The sequence below is a fragment of the Leucopleurus acutus genome, assembly GCF_964270905.1.
Source record: "Leucopleurus acutus genome assembly, chromosome: X".
Classification (NCBI taxonomy): domain Eukaryota; kingdom Metazoa; phylum Chordata; class Mammalia; order Artiodactyla; family Delphinidae; genus Leucopleurus; species Leucopleurus acutus.
The window spans coordinates 61494694-61514757 of NC_139148.1; the positions used below are offsets into that span (position 1 = coordinate 61494694).

At 45.7% G+C, this 20064-nt stretch overlaps 1 protein-coding gene and 1 pseudogene across 4 annotated transcripts in view; both read left to right on the forward strand.

Annotated features, from left to right (window-relative positions):
• NHSL2 (NHS like 2) overlaps positions 1-20064 on the forward strand; it is a gene marked incomplete at its 5' end in the record, with an annotated part of 266811 nt that overhangs the window by 96379 nt on the left and 150368 nt on the right. The window lies entirely within an intron of this gene.
• Positions 15189-16464, forward strand: LOC309978492 (microtubule-associated protein RP/EB family member 1-like; annotated as a pseudogene). Its single transcript has one exon. The product of its transcript is annotated as a microtubule-associated protein RP/EB family member 1-like (transcript).

Genomic DNA, 20064 nt, shown 5'->3' on the forward strand with positions numbered 1-20064 from the left:
TGGATCTCTCTTTCTTGACCTTTTCCAATGAGGTAAAACCACAGTCCTAATCGTGGCACCATTTTTTATTGGTAAACCTTTAAAAACTTTTCAAAGTGCTCCAGACACCTCACTAGGAGGATAGTGGAAAATTTCTGAAATCATAATATAACTTTCTAGAAGAAGGTGACTGTGCTTTTTTCTCCCACCTCCCTTATTTACGTTCCACTTGTACTTATACAGCCTAATAGCATAACTGCACAGACTCTGGAGCCAGGTGGCCTAAATTCAGATTCCACCTTTGCTACTTACTCTCTGTGTGACCATGGGCAAGTTACCTAACCTCTTTTTGCCTCAGTTTTCTCATGTGTAAAATAGACATAATGACAGTATCTCTATTATGAGGTTCTCATGTGGATTAGATGAGTTAATACATGTAAAGCAGTTAGCACGGTACCTGGCACATACGAAGCCTTAATTTAAGCTGCTATTATTATTATTACTATTAGAAAATAAACTAAGAAGTCATTAGACATCTCTTAAACTTTTCTTTTAGGTTTTCCCTTACTAGCCAATTCTCAGGTGTCCATGCATTCTCAGGCCCTGATTACAGTGCTCTCCTTTACATGGGAATCTTGGTCAGATCCCTCCCTTGGCCCTGCCAGCCCCTGCCCTTGGGTACTTTATACTCAATCCCATCTATGGGGCCCTCATTTGGTGCCAGGACTTTGCTCAGAACAGCTTCTCAGGTAATCCTCATGTATTTCCAGGCCCAACAAACTACTATAGGTCTTTAACCTCACTCTGCATGGGACTAGAAGAAAGAGATTCCAAGCTAGAGATTTTACTCAATCATGGAAGAGTGAAATGGCACACCTACATCAGACCAGAAGCTTTTGGTGCATTCAGTACTTAATGCCGAAGTTACTGCTCATTTTTCTGCTAAGTTGCTCCTGGTCCAGGCATCGTTTAGCCTATCCCGGGATCACTTCCTGTGCAACATCAGCTGTTGTCAACAACCTGTCCTTATCGAGTCATTCAACCAGCGTATCTCAAGCACTATTACCAGGCTTACTTCTGCAGCCTGGTGCAGCACTTAGAATCTAGGCTTCGGAGGCAGACAGGCCTGATGCAAATCCTGGCCCTGCCTCTTGCCAATTGTGGAAAGAGGGACAACTTTGATCAAATGTAAGATGAGAATAGTACAAAGGTCTACGTTGAAGAGTTGCTGTAAAAATAAGGGATAGCATATGTGAGTATGTGAGTATCTAGTAGAGACCTAATCAGTGACATTGGTAATTATTATGAGTCATGATTTTGCCTAGACCCAGTTCTCAGTTAAGGTGCTGCCCTTGGAAATAAAAAGGAATGAGAGTCCTCATGCAAAAGCAAGTGAAGTTGGACCCCTAACCTCACACCATATACAAAAATTAACTCAAAATGGATCACAGACCTAAATGTAAGAGCTAAAACTCTTAGAAGAAAGTATAGGTGTGAATCTTCATGACCTTGGATTAAGCAGTGGTTGCTTAGATATGGTACCAAAGGCACAAGTGACAAAAAAAAATAGATAAATTGAACTTAATCGAAAGTAAAAAACTTTTTCATTTCAAAGGACACCATCAAGAAAGTGAAGAGACAACCCACAGAATGAGAGAAAATTTTTGTAAATCATATATCTGATAAGGAACTTGCATACAGAATATATAAAGAATTCTTAACTCAATTTCAAAAGGACAAGTAACCCAATTTAAAAATAGACAAAGGATCTGAATAGACAGCTTTCCAAAGAAGATATACAAATGCCCAACAAGCATATGAAAAGATACTCAGCGTTATCAGTCATGAGGGAAATGCAAATTGAGACCACAAGATGCCACTTCACACCTAATAGGATAGCTATAATCAAAAATATGGAAAATAGCAAGTGTTTGCAAGGATGTGGAGCAACTGGAACCCTCATGCACTACTAGTGGAATGTAAAATGGCACAGCCACTTTGGAAAACAGTCTGGCAGTTCCTCAGTAGGTTAAATATATTACCCAGGTTACCATATGACCCAGCAATTCCACTTCTAGGTTTATACCCAAGAGAAATGGAAACACATGTCCACACAAAAGCTTGTACAAAGTTCATGGGAGCATTATTCATAATAGCCAACAGATGGAAACAACTCAGTGTTCTTCAGTGTGTGAGTGAATAAACAAATGTAGTATATCCAGATCCATACGGTGGAATATTATTCAGCCATCGAAAGGAATGAAGATTTATACATGCTACAACATGGATGAACCTTGCAAACAGTATTCTGAGTGAAAGAAGCAAGATACAAAATCCTACATATTGTATGATTATGTAGGCAAATCCTATAGAGACAGAAAATAGATTAAGTGTTTGCTAGGGACTGTGGGGAAGGGGGAATAGGGAATTAATGGGTATGGGGTTTCTTTCGGGGGATGATGAAAATGATCTAAGGTTGACTGTAGTGATGGATACACACCTCTGTGAATATACTAAAAGCCATTGAATTGTCTACTTTAATTGTTTGAATGGCATGGTATATGAATTGTATCTCAATAAAACTGGTAAATAAAAAAATGGAAGGAGAAACGAACTACCCAGAGCCACCATGGCAGACTTGATAAAGGGAAAAGGGTTTATCAGAGATCATAGGAGGTGCTTCTGTGTGAGTGTGTATTCCCTGGCTGTGTGTGTGTGTGCATGTGCTCATACGTGTGTTTTAGGGCAGTCCGGTCCTGGCCTGGCCCCAGGCAAAACTGTCACATAGGCAAAATTTTCCCTCAGCACTTTTCTAATTCTCCCTCTGCCTGAAAGTGAAAAAGGTTTAATTTACTCTCCCTTGAAGTGGTCTTCGCATTCCTGCTGGGCATCAGTCAATTCTGGATGAATGAATTTTTAAGAAAAAGAGCCTCAAGGCAGCTTCCAGGCAGAAGTTTCAAGCAGTGGGATGGAGAGTGGTGGGCTCCTTCTGGGCTGGAAGTTGGCATAGATCTTTCTCCTTGCAAGCAGGGCTATGGGTGGGTAGAGTTGCTTGCGTAGCCACATGTGCCATATCCTGGCACTTCGGGATGCTATCTATGGTCAGCTAGTGTGAACTGATCATCAAATTGGGGATCCAGGGGCAGGACAGGTAGACCCTTCCCAGTGGAGAATGTGTTCTGTAAAGGACTTCTCAAGTTGGCCTGTGCCCCATGCCACTCTGACTGCCGTCTCTGCTCTCCTGCAAGGGAGCTTCTTTGAGCAACTGGCCTAATCAAGTTTCTGCCCCCTTTTAAGGCTTTGGTCTACCTCAAATGAGGGACATGCACAACATGCAGGGAAGGGGGCTAAAGGTGAAGCATATGGCAGCTGTGATGCTGTGGGCCATCCTTTATGGTGGTGGGCATAGGTGCTGGTCCAGACTTTCCATCTTATTCCTGGTTGGGTTTTTGTAATCAAAGTGGAACACACCCATGGAAAGAAACAACAGATCCCTGAAGGAACCCCACCCAGTCCCCTTTCTGGAAGGCAACCAACTTTTGTTCTTTTCTTCCTGTATTTACCCCTCATTTCTCTAAATAAAACACTTCTTTTATTCCTTCATTTACCAATTTTGGGAGATTGTTGACTTCCTGCTAAGCTAGTTGAGGATTTATCACCATTATATGGCTATATCACCATTTTTATTCTTTTATTGGTTAATCTAGTAATTTATGCAGTATACTAACACTTTTGTGTTTTTGTTCCATCAATTATCATCTGCACCTTTTGAATCTCCACTTGGTAAAATGAGATATTGGCACCCTTTCCCTTCTCCTCAGCTCTCCTCTCCACTGACCCGTCTCACTAGGTGGTATTTTGGTATAACACCTGGTCCTTATTTTTTAAGGACCTTGTCTTCAAAAGAAGAAGATATGGAAGATGAAATTAATTTGTATTGAGCATTTACTATGCACCAGGAACTGTGCATGCATCATCACATTTAATTCTCACAGTAACCCTGACAGGGAGGTATCATAATAACAATTTTATGCATGAAAAAAACTGACCAGACCATGCGTCTGGAATGAGGCCAAGCTGAGATCTGAACCAAAGTTGGACTCCAAAGCCCCTACTCTTTCCAGAGCCCTATGCATCCTTCAGCTTCAGTTTCATCTGCAGCTTTTCAAGTCCCCTTTCTGTAGCCAAAACTTGGACTGGAAGTCTTCATCTATTTTTGGAACCCCACAGCGGTTCTGGCTTGTTCACTGATGCTGCACCCTCTTCCACAGGGAAGAGGAAAGGGCAACTTGAGAGGGAACGGAAGGCAAATGAACATCCCTGTGGGGGGTGGGGGGGGGTGAGTGGGTCATATGGTTCAGTCACATGCCTGGCAGGCCTCTCTCGACCTGGTAGCCCACACCTTTGGAAGCTAGTACAGAAGTTCCAGGTAGCCCCTGAGGTGACATGGGGAAATATTTTACAACATCACCAGGGCTCTCCCAGCCAGCAGGCTGCCTTTGATATAAGAAGCAAATACAGAATTTTGAAGGTTGTAGCTGACTTAGACCACTGCTCTGGGGTTGCAGTCATAGACACATGTGGGAAATTCCCAAATTGACTTTCCCACAGAGCTGTTTTGGAGTGGGGGACAGAAAGAGGCCGGGGGTGGAGAATGTATTTTAGTTATTTATTTGATTAGTATTTGTTAAATCGTTGGACCATTTCACCCAGAAGCACCGAGTGGGATTTCCCCAGGGGTCACTTCCGGGCACATGGAAGAGTCGAGAGGTCAAGAGGCCCTGGCTCAATTTTCCATACTGAGGAAGGAGAGGCTCCAATAATGTAAAACAGATAATACCAGATTCTTCCTATTGGTCTTGAGGCTGCTGTCACAGAGAAACATTTGGGAATCCTCACCCACCCACTCTCCCCCTACCCGATTCCCGGGTTTCTTCCTGTCTGTTGGCATTCCAGCAATCCACCCCATCTTGGAGTCATCTTGATTCTTCCCTATTCTCGCCTTTTGCCAACCCATCTCCTTCACCCCAGCCCCCCCCCCACACACACACTCTTGCCTCTGGAAGCCCCACCCTGTTGATTTGCAGTGTCTTACACATTCATCCTTTACCCTCTCTTCTTAGTGACCCTCAATCTCATTACCTTAGACATAGACTCTTGGTTTCTTCAGCCACTCTGTGTGTCTCCAATTACACCTCCCACCCCACTGGCCTGGCCCCAGTCCATCTTGTTACCATTGATGGATGAATCTTCCTATAGAACAGCTTTCTGAGACCTGCTCAGACTTTCCCAAGGCTTCTCTGCTGGTTCCAGCATAAAATCCAAATGCCTCGGCTTGACATTCAAGGTCCCATGCTCTCTGCTGTCAATCTCAATTTCCGGTCTTAGTTCTTGACACTTCCCTACTGGACTGAGACTGTCCTGAAGATAGAGAGCATGTGTGGTTCACTTCTGGGACCCTGATGGCACAGGAGGAAGCCTAGGACCTCGTGGTGATCAGGACTTGTTTGCTGAAGGAATGAATGTGATAAAGACTCATTTTGCCAAATAGCTGTTCAGGGACCTCTGTCACTGACTAGTTGCATGACCTTGAATAAGTCCTTTCCTCTCTCTGGGCTTCCTGTCTCCAGCAGCACTCCCAAACTTACAGGTCTTTGGCCCTAAGGGCCTGCAGGCCTGCTTTGCTGGTTGGCACATTAAAATGAATTTAAATGCCTTTTTGTAAGGCAACTGGGCTCCAGTTCCACACCCCCTCCCTCATTTTCTTACACCTCCCCTCCTCGCTCATTTTCATTAGCTGCTTGGTGCCTAAAGGCATTTACATTTGTGACCCTTGGATGAGGTGGTGTTTATGCACCTTTCAACTCTGGCAAGGCCAGGATTCTGCTTGACCTGCTTTGAAATGAAAATTGCAAGTGCTTTGCTTAAGTGATTTCTAATGTCATCTCATACACAGCAGCCAGGGCTGACTGGCTCTGCCCTCCCAAAACAGGCCACCAAAGAACAATGGTGTGTGCCCTTAGTATTCTGATTTTGGCAGTCAGCTGCAGGGGGAGATGTTATTCCATCGAAAGTGATTGTCTTCACATAACCCAGCACCAGTGGGGCCCATTTACAGTCTAGAAAGGACCAAGCACAGCAAGCTCATTGGCAGCCAGCTGGGCATACATACACAGGGGGCATCGGTTGCAGGCACAAAGTATGAATTTAGCTTAAGTTGCCTGGCAGGATCCTTTCCAGGACAAAGTGCTGAATGTGGAGTGTGTGCTAGCAAGCCAGGCTCTCGATCTCCGCCTGGCTCTCGGTGGCCTGGTCCACATTGAGACTCCACAGAGAAGTGCAGGGTGGGCAAGGAAGGTCAGGGACAGCATTCTCACCACTGGGCTCCTTTGCATTAGCTGGTCCCTAGGGCCACATAGCTGCAAAGCTGCCTGGCCACAGGCTGGCAAGGCTCGGCTCACCAGGGGGATGCCAGACCAACATAGCGGCTGCTGGAAGACACTCGCTCAGCCCAGACAGCAGCTGAGCCCCACATGTTTGGGCAGCACCTGGGTGAAAGGTACTGGGAGCTGGGCAAAGGGCTGGTGCAGGTATATGTGTCCATCACTGGGCACAATCACTGAGTAAAAGTGGAACCTCTGATGGCCCACTGACTTGGGGTATGTATAGCCTGGCTGCCCCCGAACTCAATGTGGAAGGCATAGAGGGGTTATTCAGTTAGGGGACACACATGGTGAAGTCACACTGTATGTAGCAGTTATAGGCATTTCTGATGAGGACAGGGAGGATGAGAAAGGCAGGGGGAGAAGACAGACAGTGCTTCTGACTAAGCTGTTTCATGTGTCTGGGATAATTCTAGGGAGCTTCCTGGAGTGAAAGGGATTGACTGTGTGGTGTTGCTTCCCTGTTTCTGCCCTTTCGTGCTTGGCAGCTTCTGAACTCAGGGAGGTGAATCCCTAGTACTGTTTTTCAAAGGCAAATAGAATGGAGAAAGTAAACTTTCCAAAGAAATTTTTTAAAAATTTATTTTATTGAAGTGTAGTTGATTTACAGTGTTGTGTTAGTTTCTAGTGAAACTAGAAATCGGCAGTGTGATTCAGTTATACATATATATCTATTCTTATTCTTTTCCATGATGGTTTATCACAGGATATTGAAGATAGTTCCCTGTGCTATACAGTAGGACCTTGTTGTTTATCCATTCTATATATGAGTTTGCATCTGCTACCAAAGAAACTTTATGGAACACATGTAAAGCCCTAGAGAAACAGTTTTAAATTATTTTTTAGTATTGTTGGTTTCCTTTGCATGACTGCACCCAACTCATGTCAGCGAGGCGTTGGGTGAGACACGTAAGACCGTTGCGTGTGCAAGGAGAGGTGGGCACACCTGCTTGGGGAAGTGTAAGACATCACAGCCGCTGAAGGGCAGGAGAGGCGGCTAGGTGGGGCTCGGCTGCAGCTCAGGCTAAAGACCATGCACATGGGGAGATGTGATGTGGTGGATGGTATGACTGTGGCTGTACTGTGTGTTATGTACATGTTTCTGACATGACTGGGAAACTTGGCTATAGCTGTTGTGTGTGGATTAGTGGCTTGCAGGTTGAAACCAGGATGTTCTGGCAGTGACAGGAGCAAACACAGGAAAGGCTGGAGAGCCCCATTGTCAGCTACATGGGCGTGGAGCCAACTGCTCTCACCTTAATTTCCGCATAGCCCACTGGGCCTGTGTCTGGCAGCACAGTTGTGCCATTGTTGGCACACTCAGCTGCCGTGGGTGTCCTAGAAACCCAGCTCTCTCTGACTAGCGGGTAAAGGAGATAAGGCTGGAGTCTTGGTTGCAGACCCATACCCGCGCCTCGTGTTCAGCCTTGTCATCATCACACAGTGAGGCTTCTTGCTGAAATGCCATCTCCTTCTGAGATGGGAGCCACTGAGGGGACTCTGTGGTTGCTTTTCTCTACCTTTCGAGTAATTGGGCGTCAGGGTAAGACAAGCCCTGGCCTGGGCTCTGCAGCTGCTTCCTACACACTGCCCAAGCCCTGCATCCTCTCCTACCATTGTGAGGAGAGCTCTCACACACCTAGGGGGCTTTGAGGTCGAGACGATGGTCTGGTAGTTGCTGAGCATTTGGGTCTTCATCCCCATGGCTAGTAACCAGCTGGTCAGGCCTGGCATGGCCATGTGGCTTCCATGGCTTGGGGCTTAGTTTGAATGAGCCAAGTTTGTCCTCCCCTTAGCAGTAGGAATTTTGGACAGTGAGCATTTTGGGGGTTCCCTGAGCCAGGGAGGCAAACTCATATGCATGCAGGGCCACACTCACCATGCCACCCTTGGCAGTTAACAGGGCTGAGAGTTGTGGTGTGACCAAACATAATGCCTGTCTCCTCACATGGTTAAAAAAAAAATAATGACCAGACTAAAACCATCTGTAAGCCATATTCAGCCTCCTGGCTGCCAGTTTGTGACCGTTGTGAGAAGTGAAATTTAGTTGCACATCACTGAGAATTCTTTTGGCCTGGCTAAATCTTTCCTGATCTTCCAAACCCAGCTTAACTAGCATCTCTGTGACACCTTCTCTGACCTCCCTCCTTCAGCCAAATGAATTCTCCCTCTGATCCCTTAGCCTCTCTATTGTCGCATATTAGACCATTCATTCATTCAATAAAACTCTATTGGGTACCTTGGCAAGGGCTATCCTGGGGTTACAGAGATGAATAAATAAATAATCCCTGCCCTCGAGGAGCAACTAGCACAGTGAGGGGAGAGACAGGAGAGCAAACAGTGACTCTCAAATGTGTAAAGGCTCAGGGCTCCCTGGGTGAGGCTCCCTCTGTGTGTGTAAAAGCTGAGAAAGGCAGGCTTCAGGTGAGAGGAGATGGCTTGGCCAGGTCCTGGAGGAAGAAATCAAGTAGAGCAAGCTGAGGAGGGGGCAGGCCTCTCCTAGCCTGGGGCAGCCCCTGAGCAGACCCTTGGAGTTATGGCTCTGGGTGGCCTGCTCAGGCCCTGGTGAGTCGCTCTGTGACAGCTATGTAAGGAATGGGGGCTGGGAGTGGCAGGAACAGGACGGATATAATTTTTTACTCTGGAGGCAGTGGGGACCGGCTGAGGGCTTAGAGCAGGAGAGTGACAGATCTGACCTTGGCTTTGGAAGGCCCCCACTGGAGCCTGCATGTGTCATGTGGACAGGAGGGGGAAGAGACTGATGACAGGGAAGCCAGCCGGGGAGCCGCATCCCCAGTGCCTGGGCTTGCTCGCCTCATCCTTGCTGAACTAGCGAGTGTACGAGTGAGGGAGGGAGGGAGGACACGCTGTTCCTGGTCTGGCTTTCACAGGCATCCACATGGGTGTCACATAGGCATCTCAAACTTACCACGTTCAAAGCCAAAGTCCAGACTGTTCCCCGCAAACCTGCTGCTCCTACAGTTTTGCCCATCTCAGCTAATGGCATCCCCAACTTTCCAGTTGCTCAGGACCCAAACCCCAAAGTCATTCTTCTCTCTTTCTCTCCTTTCCCATCTCCGCTCTATTAGCATATCATGTTATTTCCACCTTCGTAGTATCCAGAATTGAACCACTTGTTACCACTATCATGGTCTGTGCCACCATCATCTGTCGCCTAGATATTAGCAACAGCTTCCTACCAGGTCTGCCTGTTAGATAAAGTTATTGGATCCTCTACATCGACTCTCAACACAGCAGTCAGAGTGATCCTGATGAAACATAAGTCAGGTCATGTCCTGCCTCTGCTCAAAACCCTCTAATGGGTCTCTATTTCAGACTAAAAGCCTAAGTTCTTACAATGGCCCACAAGGTCCTGAGTGATCTGTCCCCCCACGACCTTTCTGACCTCATGTCTTACCACTATCTCCCTCACTCACTCTGCTCCAGCCACTCTGGCCTCTTTGCTGTTCCCAGACAGCTTCAGGGTCTTTGCATTTGCTGTTCTCTCTGCCTGGAATTCTTTTTTTTTTCATTTTTAAAAAATTAATTAATTAATTTATTTATGGCCACGTTGGGTCTTCATTGCTGCACGTGGGTCTAGTTATGGTGAGCAGGGGCTACTCTTCGTTGCGGTGCATGGGCTTCTCGTTGCGGTGGCTTCTCTTGTTGAGGAGCACAGGCTCTAGAGCGCAGGCTTCAGTAGTTGTGGCACGCAGGCTCAGTAGTTGTGGCTCACAGGCTCTAGAGAACAGGCTCGATAGTTGTGGTGCACAGGCTTAGTTGCTCCACGGCATGTGGGATCTTCCCAGACCAGGGCTCAAACCCTTGTCCCCTGCATTGGCAGAAAGACTGTTAACCACTGCGCCACCAGGGAAGTCCCTCTGCCTGGAATTCTTTTCCTCCAGATATCTGCGGGCCTCACTCCCTCACTTCTTTCAGATCTCTGCTCAAATGTCACCTTCTCAATAAATCCTTCTTTGACCATCCTCTTATAAAGCACCATCCCCAACTCTGCTGCCCCCCCAAGTCCCTTCATTGTTTCATTTTCCCCCAAATCAGACATTGCCTTCTAATCTAGGTGCCTGGTGCATAGTAGGCACTCAATGAGGACTTACTGAATAAACAGGTAGACTGAGGGGATCAGTGAGGCTGCTCTGGGCCATCTCTGGACCATGTGACCTGGATTCACAGGAGCAGGTTGTATAGGGGAAACAGAGAGCCCACTAGTCCATAGAAGTTAGCAGGTCTAGCCAGGGTGACCTTGGGCAAGTCCCTTCTGCTCTATGATCCTCAGTTTACTCTTTGATAAAGTGAGGGATCTGTGATCATCTCTAAGGGGTAAAGTGAGGGCCTGGCCATCTGGGTTTGCAACTCAGGCCCCATGGACACAAGGGCAGAGGACCTCACCCCTGCCATTCCCTTTTGCTTTCTTGACCTCTTCCAATGTGCCATCTTCTTTTCAACCCACATCTATAAAGACACCATGGTATAGCTGGTTACATAATGATGGGGGATGGGGTGGCTGCCCGTCAGCCACATTCGATCAAGCCAGCGGTGCTCTGCAAAGGGTATCTGGCTCTGACCCAAAGGCCTGGTGCAAGGGAGAAGTCTGGCAGAGCCCAGCAGTTGGGAGGACGTCCTACTCCACTTTCCAGAGCAAAAGTTTCTACCACACCTACCACTCAGGTAGGCCCATCTCTGGAGCAATGCCATCTCCTCTCCTAGACCAAACTAAATTCTTCTACCTAGTCTAGTTGGGGCCTAGCATTTTTCAAACATTTCTCACTTAAAATTTTAATCCTTGCAATAACATTATGAAGCAGGCATTCTTCGACCCATTTTTCAGTGAACACTGAGTCTTGGAGGGATTAAGGAATTTGCCCAAGGCCCCAAGCAACCTCTCATCCTTCTGCAGGAATCACTTGGAAATCTGTTGACCAAGGTCTAGGAGGCTCATCTGTGTGGTTGGAGCTGTGGGAGAGGCAGGAGGGAGGATGCTTCCTTCTTCCTTCTGCTCCATCTAGGACACAGGTGGAGCCCAAGGAGTGGAAAGCAGGCCAGCCCAGATGGAAGTCATCACTCCCCTGCCGGCTCCCTGAAGGCTGAGCAGAAGGGAGGCGCCTTCCCTGCCTAGCCTTGCCAGGAATCTGGGTGTCCTGAGAGGCTGAGACCAGTGAGTGATGGGGGTGGTGTGTGGGGGGTACTCCATGTGATAAACTATTTTCCTTTCTCATTCCAAAGATCAGAGAGCACTTGGTGAGCAGTTCTTTGTTCCAATGGAAACAGAAAACCAGAAAAGCCCAGTGGGGGTTGGCCAAACTTTCCTTTGTCTTCTTGGGCTGAGAGGCTGAATGGGAGGACTATGCAGGGGGGGTGGGGCAGGGCCCCCATAAGGGCAACAAATCAGTAGAAGGGGAACCAGGACAGGACTCTAGCCAAAAAAAAAAAAATCCACAAAGAGCAAGTACATGCTGGTGAGGAGGCCTTGCAGCCTCTTTCATGCAGCCTTACTCCGTGTGAGTCTGCTAAGTCTGACAGCCCCCGCAAGAGGCCAGTGGGGACTCCAGAGACACAGCTAGTGCTCTCCTGGCCTAAGTAGTACCAAAGGCACCTCCGGGATCACTGCTCTCCACGCATCCTCTGAGCTCCCTGGCCCAGTCTCTTTCCTGCCCCCTCCCCACACCATGCTCCCACCAAGAAAAATAGGAGCTCAAATTTGTCAAAGTCATTCAAAGTTTGCCAAGCACTTCCCTATATAATAGCTCTTCAGGAGGCAGGGGAGCCTATTGGTTAAGAACACAGGCTCAGGGCCCAGACTGCCTGGCTCTGCTGTGTGATCTAACCTTGTGCTTCAGTTTCCTCATCTTTAAAATGGGACTGATCACAAGGTCTGCATCTCAAGGTTGTTTTCAGATTAAATGAGCTAATGGTTAAGGTCCCTAAAAGTAGAGATTACTTTGTCTTTTATTCACTGCTATACCCCTAAGGCCTAAACAGTGCCTGGCACCTGGTAGAGACTCGACAAATATTTATTGAATGCATCTGAAGTGCTTGGAATGGGAACTGGTACTTAGTAAACACAACAAATATTAGTTGTCATTATCTTTCACATTCTCACAACAATTCCAAGAGGAGCACTCTGAATTTCATGCATGTCAGTTTTCTTCCTCCATGTAAGGTTCAAGTTTAGAGTCAAGGCACTGTTGACTGGAAAAAAACACATAACCTAAAAGTTGAGAGTTATGTTTTATTCAGCAGACGTTCTGAGGACTTCTAGCCTGGGACACAGCATCTCAGATAATGCTGAGAAACTGTTCCTAAGAGCCAAGGGGGTGAGCCAGGATATACAGGAGTTTTTGCAACAAAAGACCAGGTAGTCGGAACATCAAAAGATTACTGTTAATGGAAGAAAACCAGATATCTCAAGTTAAGGAATTTAGCGCTTTCTATGTATGGGAAGATACAAGAGTCTGGGCTCACTGAAATCATTCCTTTGATATGCACCTCTGCTATCTGGGGCCAGTATCCTGTGCTTTCTCATCCTGAGTCTCCTCAGGGTACACCATCGGGGGTGGCTGCAGCAGTTGACTGCTAGATGGCAGGCATCCTTTTTCTATCCTGAGTTTCCTTAGGGGCAGCTGTAATGTGGTGGCTTGATGGCTGCAACATCCAGGCAACATTTTAGTTCACAGCACCAAAGACAGGCAACGGATTTTAAATTGAGGGAAACAATTTGGGCCACAGAGGATTAGGAATGCAACCCTCAAATCTGAATAATAGCATCCATCCACCCATTCATTCGTTCACTTGTCCACTCCACAAATATTTCATGAATACCCCCCATGGGCCAGACCCTGAGCTGTGAGCTGGGGATATATTGATGACAAGACAGACAAGGATTCTATGTTTGAGGAACTGAGATTCTAGTGGGAGGAGACAGGCAAAAGCAAGAAAAGACTTAATTTCAGATAGTAATAAATGCTATGAAGAAAATAAAGCAGTATAATGATGTATAGAGTGGCTGAGGTATATCTCTAGGGGGGTTGAGAAAGGGACATAGGAGCTCTTCTGGGGGTTCTTGATCCCAGGTCAAGAGCCCTTGCCTTGAGTTGGTCAACACTACCTCATCCCGAGAGCATTTATATGCCATCTGCCCAAGGCAGGAGTCAGTTGCTAAGTGTAGCTCCCAAAGGTCTGTACACGGGGCTCTGGGTGTGAGGGGCTGGAAAGAGGGGGGTGTGAACATATTGTACCTGAATTGAAAGGTTCTGGCATTAGTTGTCCTCTGGCAAAAGCTGTTGGTTGCATTAGGTGAAGTGATGGTAGAAGCCTGAGAGCTTACTCTTAGGTTCTTCTGCACTCCCAGGGAGGAGATGTCTGGCCAGTGCCCTTATGTCCATGCTCCTTCATGGTACCACCTTCACATGTGCACACACCACCTCATCTTCAAGACAGCCCAGGCACCGTCTCCACCATCACAACCCTTGTCACACTTGAATGCCCTTATTCATTACATATTTGGGCATCTCCAGAGCCTGGTACAGAATTGATGCCTAATAAATGCTTATAGAATGAAAGAATAAATGGTGACTGCTTTCCTTCTGCTTCCTCAACTGACTGGCTCATTCTCACTCACACATCAAGACTCAGCTCACAGACTTCCCTGGTGGCACAGTGGTTAAGAATCTGCCTGCCAATGCAGGGGACACAGGTTCAAGCCCTGGTCCGGGAAGATCCCACATGCTACGGAGCAACTAAGCCCGTAAGCCACAACTACTGAGCCACGTGCCACAACTACTGAGGCCCACGTGCCTAGAGCCCGTTCTCTGCAACGAGAGAAGCCACAGCAATGAGAAGCCCGCACACCGCAACGAAGAGCAGCCCTGGCTCGCTGCAACTAGAGAAAGCCTGCTTGCACCAACGAAGACCCAACGCAGCCAAAAATAAATAAATTTATTTTTAAAAAAAAGACTCAGCTCACACAGTCGTCTTATCTCCTTGCGTCCCACCTGGGGAGCTCTTGCTCATCCTTTACTCCTTTTGTGAAGCTTTCCTTGACCTCTCCAGGCAGGGTTGGTCCCTCCCACCTCTGAGTGCTCCAGCACCTCCTATTCCCTCCCATCATAGCCCTGATTGCTCTAGGGGTGCTATCTGCTACTGCTCAGTCACGTCCCCTAACCTGTGATTTTCTCAGTGGCAAGGACTGCACGTTTCCGTTATCTCCACACCTCCAGCACTAGCCCCTAGAGGGCGCTCAATAAATATTAGTGGAATTGATGGAAAAAACAAATGAATTGTCGGTTTTGCTTAGAGCTTCCTAGGTAGTGGTGTGCTAGAGCTGGCTTGGGCTTGTGGCTCATGAGAGCCAATTGTTCAATATTTAGGAAACCTGTGAGCCAATTATTAAACGCAGCTATTGTTAAAAATTAAATTATAGGAGAAAACAGAAAACAAGCCAACATGAGGGATATTCTACCAAATAAGTGACCGAATAAATGCAATATGGGATCCTGGATTGGATCCTAGAACAGAGAGAAGACTTTTGTGGAAAAATCGGTGAAATCCAAATAAGCTTTATACTTTAGTTATTAATGTTAATTTCTCAGTTTTGACATGTTTTATAATGATGTAAGATGTCAACATAAGGGGAAAGATTCTTGTTTTGTTCATTGTACTCTAGCCTTGAGAAAGTGATGGAGAAAATGTTAATAATGTACATTAGGTCAGGCGGTTTGAACGAAACGAAGACGGAACCGGAGCCGGAAGATGGCAGTGAATGTGTACTCAACGTCGGTCACCAGTGATAACCTCAGTCGACATGACATGCTGGCCTGGATCAATGAGTCTCTGCAGTTGAATCTGACAAAGATTGAACAGTTGTGCTCAGGGGCTGCCTATTGTCAGTTTATGGACATGCTGTTCCCTGGCTCCATCGCCTTGAAGAAAGTGAGATTCCAAGCTAAGCTAGAACACGAATACATCTAGAACTTCAAAATACTACAAGCAGGTTTTAAGAGGATGGGTGTTGACAAAATAATTCCTGTGGACAAATTAGTAAAAGGAAAGTTTCAGGACAATTTTGAATTCGTTCAGTGGTTCAAGAAGTTTTTTGATGCAAACTATGATGGGAAAGACTATGACCCTGTAGCTGCCAGACAAGGTCAAGAAACTGCGGTGGCCCCCTCCCTTGTTGCTCCAGCTCTGAACAAACCGAAGAAGCCTCTCAGCTCTAGCAGTGCAGCTCCACAGAGGCCCATGGCAACACACAGAACTACTGCAACCCCTAAGGCTGGCCCGGGCGAGGTGCGGAAGAATCCTGGTGTGGGGACCTGGGATGACGAAGCAGCCGAATTGATGCAGCAGGTCAACGTATTGAAACTTACCATCGAAGACTTGGAGAAAGAGAGAGATTTCTACTTTGGAAAGCTAAGGAACATTGAATTGATTTGCCAGGAGAACGAGGGGGAAAACAACCCTGTATTGCAGAGGATTGTGGACATTCTCTATGCCACAGATGAAGGCTTCGTGATACCTGATGAAGGGGGCCCGCAGGAGGAACAAGAAGAGTATTAACAGCCTGGACCAGCTGAGCATCATCCGAATTCTTCACTCCAAATCATGTGCTTAACTGTAAAATATTCCCTTTTATTATTCTTAGAGGACTCACTGGTTTCTTTTCATAAGCAAAAAGTACCTCTTCTTAAAGTGCACTTCGCAGAAGTTTCACTCCTTTTCCAATAAGTTTGAGTTAGGAGCTTTTACCTTGTAGCAGAGCAGTATTAACATCTAGTTGGTTCACCCAGGGAACAAAGAGGCTGACCATGGGGCTCACTGTGTGGATGCTGGTAGCACTGATGGCTGGAGAAGGGGGAGACCTCAGTAGAGATGTGTAAAGACTGGTTTGAATTTTAAGCTAATGTGAAATCTTGACAGAGAACGTTTTAATAAATAAATGTCTTAAGAGTATTTAAAAGATGCTTCCATATTTCAAAATGTAAAATGTAACATGACAGGAGCTTCTGTGTGTTTGACATTGTGTCTGGGAAGGAAGGGCCAGAACCTGGAACCTTTGGGAGCTGCTGTTCCCAGCCCTCACGGGGCTGCCTGATCCTTATAGGCGCAGACCTTGGCCCAAAAGGAAAGTTTGAAAAGTTGCTTTGTAAAGCCATTTAGTGTCCTTGACCAGTTGCATCCCTGATAAGAAGCAAGAGGCATTGTTGCCTGGATGAATAGAGGGTGTGTTTCAGCCCTGAGACGTGTTGAGTCGAAGAGCTTGATTTTCATAGAACATTTCTCTGGTGATTTTTCCAGTTATCCCTGATATTTCTATGTACTGTGTTTTGTTGTTGTCGTTGTTGTTGTTTGAAATGAGGTGTGTCCAGTTTTTAAATCTAACAACTACTTTTGGGGACTTGCCCGCATCTCTGGGATTTGAATGGGGGTTGTGTCCCATTTTACTGTCTTTTAAGTTTACATTTAACATGTTTCTCTTCTCTGCTCCCCTTGCCCACTGGGGACTCCTCTTTGGCTCCTTAAAGTTTGCTGCTTAGAGTGGAAGTTCAGCAGGCAGGTGATCATGCTGCAGGTTCTTTCCGGACCTCTGGCAAAGGGAGTGATCAGTGAAGGAAGGCCACTGCTACCTTGGGATCTGCAAGGCTGGGTGTTTTCGGTACCTGCTGTCCCCAGCCCTCCACTGTTATCGGAATACTTTGCCAGTGCACTAATCTCTTCGGAGATAAAAATGTTAGCGTGTTACTAAATGTTAATTTTCTTTTGCAGAAAATACAGTACCATGTCTGAGTTAATTATTAATATTTAAAATATTTCATTCCTTAACTCCCTCATTTGCTTTGCCCACAGCCTATTCAGTTCCTTTGTTCGGCAGAATTCTGCAAAATGTGTTACCCACTACTGAGATTGTTCTGCCCCTGATGTATTTGTATTGATTTGTTTCTGGTGGTAGCTTGTCCTAAAATGTGTGTAGCAAGCAGGTATTTTATGATAAAATTGTTGTGTAGTGCATGCTCTGTGTGGAATTCAGAGGAAAACCCAGATTCAGTGATTAACAATTCCAAAAAATGCAAGTAACTAGCCATTGTTCAAATAACAGTGGTGCTATTTCTCTTTTGTGGCCTTTTAGACTTTTGTTGCCCTAAAATTCCATTTTATTGGGAAGCCATTTTCCACCTGGTCTGTCTTGACAGGGTTTTTTGCTACTTTAAACAGTTTCTAAATAAAATTCTGTATTTCAAGAGAAAAAAAATAATGTACATCAAACTTAAAAGTGTTTCATATTTATAGCCCTGATATCCTCATCTCATCCTCAGAAATGATGTCCATCTTCATGAATAACACCCCAAAAATTGAAGAAATATGCTTCCAGTACATGGAAACTACTATCTGATTCAGCAAAGGAGTTGTTTGAATCATTGATGAATCTGTCAAGTTCCAACACTTCTTCACCATTTCACTTTCTTCTTACTCATTAACATAAATGAAAGTATCAACCACCATTCATGTAGGAACTACACTCACTCTTCTTTTTCAGCTGTAGGATGGCTATGGATGTAAGAGTTCAGCAAAATTAATGAACTCATTGTATGAAAATCAATTGGCTATATGGAATTTGCAATAGAGTATTATTTCATTGTTATTCATAAATTGTGTGTTTCACTTCTTACATAATAAGTAAATACATATATATATATGTGTGTGTATACATGCATGCATTTTTTAAAAAGCCAGTGGTTAAACATTTACCAGAACACCATTCATCCTAGGTATCAATTACTATTTCATCAAATGCATTGATGGAAAGAAAAGAACATTGCCGGGCACCTTCTCTGTGCCAAGCTGTGCTAGCTTTTTTATGTTCATCATCTCAGTTGCTCTTCACCTCAACTCTGCGAAGTGTAAGTATTATGGACATCATTTCTGAGGATGAGATGAGGATATTAGGGCTCAGAGAGGTTAAATGACTGGACCAAGGTCAAGTAATTGCTGTATAGTGGAGTCAGGATTAAACCCTACATCTGAGTTCAGAGTTAGTTGTATTAGTTTCCTATTGCCCCTGTAACAAATTACCACAAATTTAGTGGCTTAAAGCAACAGAAATATATTGTCTTACAGTTCTGGAGGTTAGACCTCTGAAATGGGTCTCATTGGAGTAAAATCAAGGTGTTGGCAGGGCTGCATTCCCTCTGGCGCTTCTAGGGGAGGATCTGTTTACTTGCCTTTTCCAGCTTCTAGACACTGCCTGCACTCCTTCGTTTTTGTCCCCTTCCTCCATCTTCAAAACCAGTAACGGCCGGTTGAGTCTTTCTCATATCCCATCTCTCTGACCTGCTTCTGTTGTCACATCTCCTTCTCTAACTCTGCCTCACATGCCCCCCTCTTTCACTTTATAAGGACCTTTGTGATTACATTATGCCCACCTACTACATGCAAGAGAGTCTCCCCATATTGAGGTCAGCTGATTAGCAACCTTAATTCCATCTGCAAACCTTATTTCTGAACTTTGCTATTTAACCTAACATATTCACAGGTTCTGGTGATTTAGGACACGGACATCTTTGGGGGGGGGGCCATAATTTTGCCTACCACACTTATTCTTCTTCTATGACCCTTAACTACCTTGCCTCTTGTTTTAGGGGTTACATAATCCGATAGAAGGCCGATATTATTCTCCCTGACACCTGCATGCCACACGTCTCCATGCCCTCCACTTTGGGTAAAGTGCCTTCTTTCCTTCCATTACTATCCCAGCTGCCAGAGAGCCCTGTGGGAGAATGGTTTCTAATCCCTGGGGCTTTTAATCCTGGACATATATTTTACCTTGGCTCTTACTAAAGTGTTTTATAAATAGTTTCCAGGATTTTTGTGGATTGCTGGCTATTTCAAAGCTCCTGTTCATTTTTTCCTTTCTCCAGTGCTTGTATGGGGCCAGAGCCCCCTTTCCTACATGGTACGTCTCATCGTACTGTGGTTTATCCATTCCCACTTTCTGGACCTGTTTCTAGTCACTAGCCAGGATCCTGCATTATTTATTTGTGCTTCTCACAGATTTTTGCATTGCTGTATTCTAGAAAAGTCCTGGGACTTACTAAAATGGCCTTTCCCCATGCCTGCTGATGAGGCATCTGTCTGTCTGTGTTTAATATTACTCTCTGACTGGCTTTTCAGAATCAGACCCTCTAAGTAGTAGTTCCCTATCTTCCCTTGTTTCCTCCACTCTGAGATTCCTGATTCTGGTCACAAGAAACCTCGTCCAGTGAGACCAACCAAAGGCCAGAGGTTGCCGTTCCCTCAAGAAGCCTTCATAACAGCCAGATACACCCCTTCACCACCTCTGAGCTCTGACTACAACCTTCTTGGTTCCCCCATCTATTCTTGCCAAAAGCCTTGTGCCCTTTCCTTCTGCCTATCAGATTCATACCCACACTTTGGGGCCTGGTCTGAATCTGACCACCTTGAGGAAAGTTTTCCAGATTATACCAACCCAAGGGACTCACGTCCTCCTCTGAGCACCTCCAGAACTTATTGTCAGTAACACTTATTTTGACAGTGTATCATCTACCATAATGGACAGGTCATAAACCGGTGGCTGGTGGGCCGAATAATGCCCACAGATATGTTTGGTTTA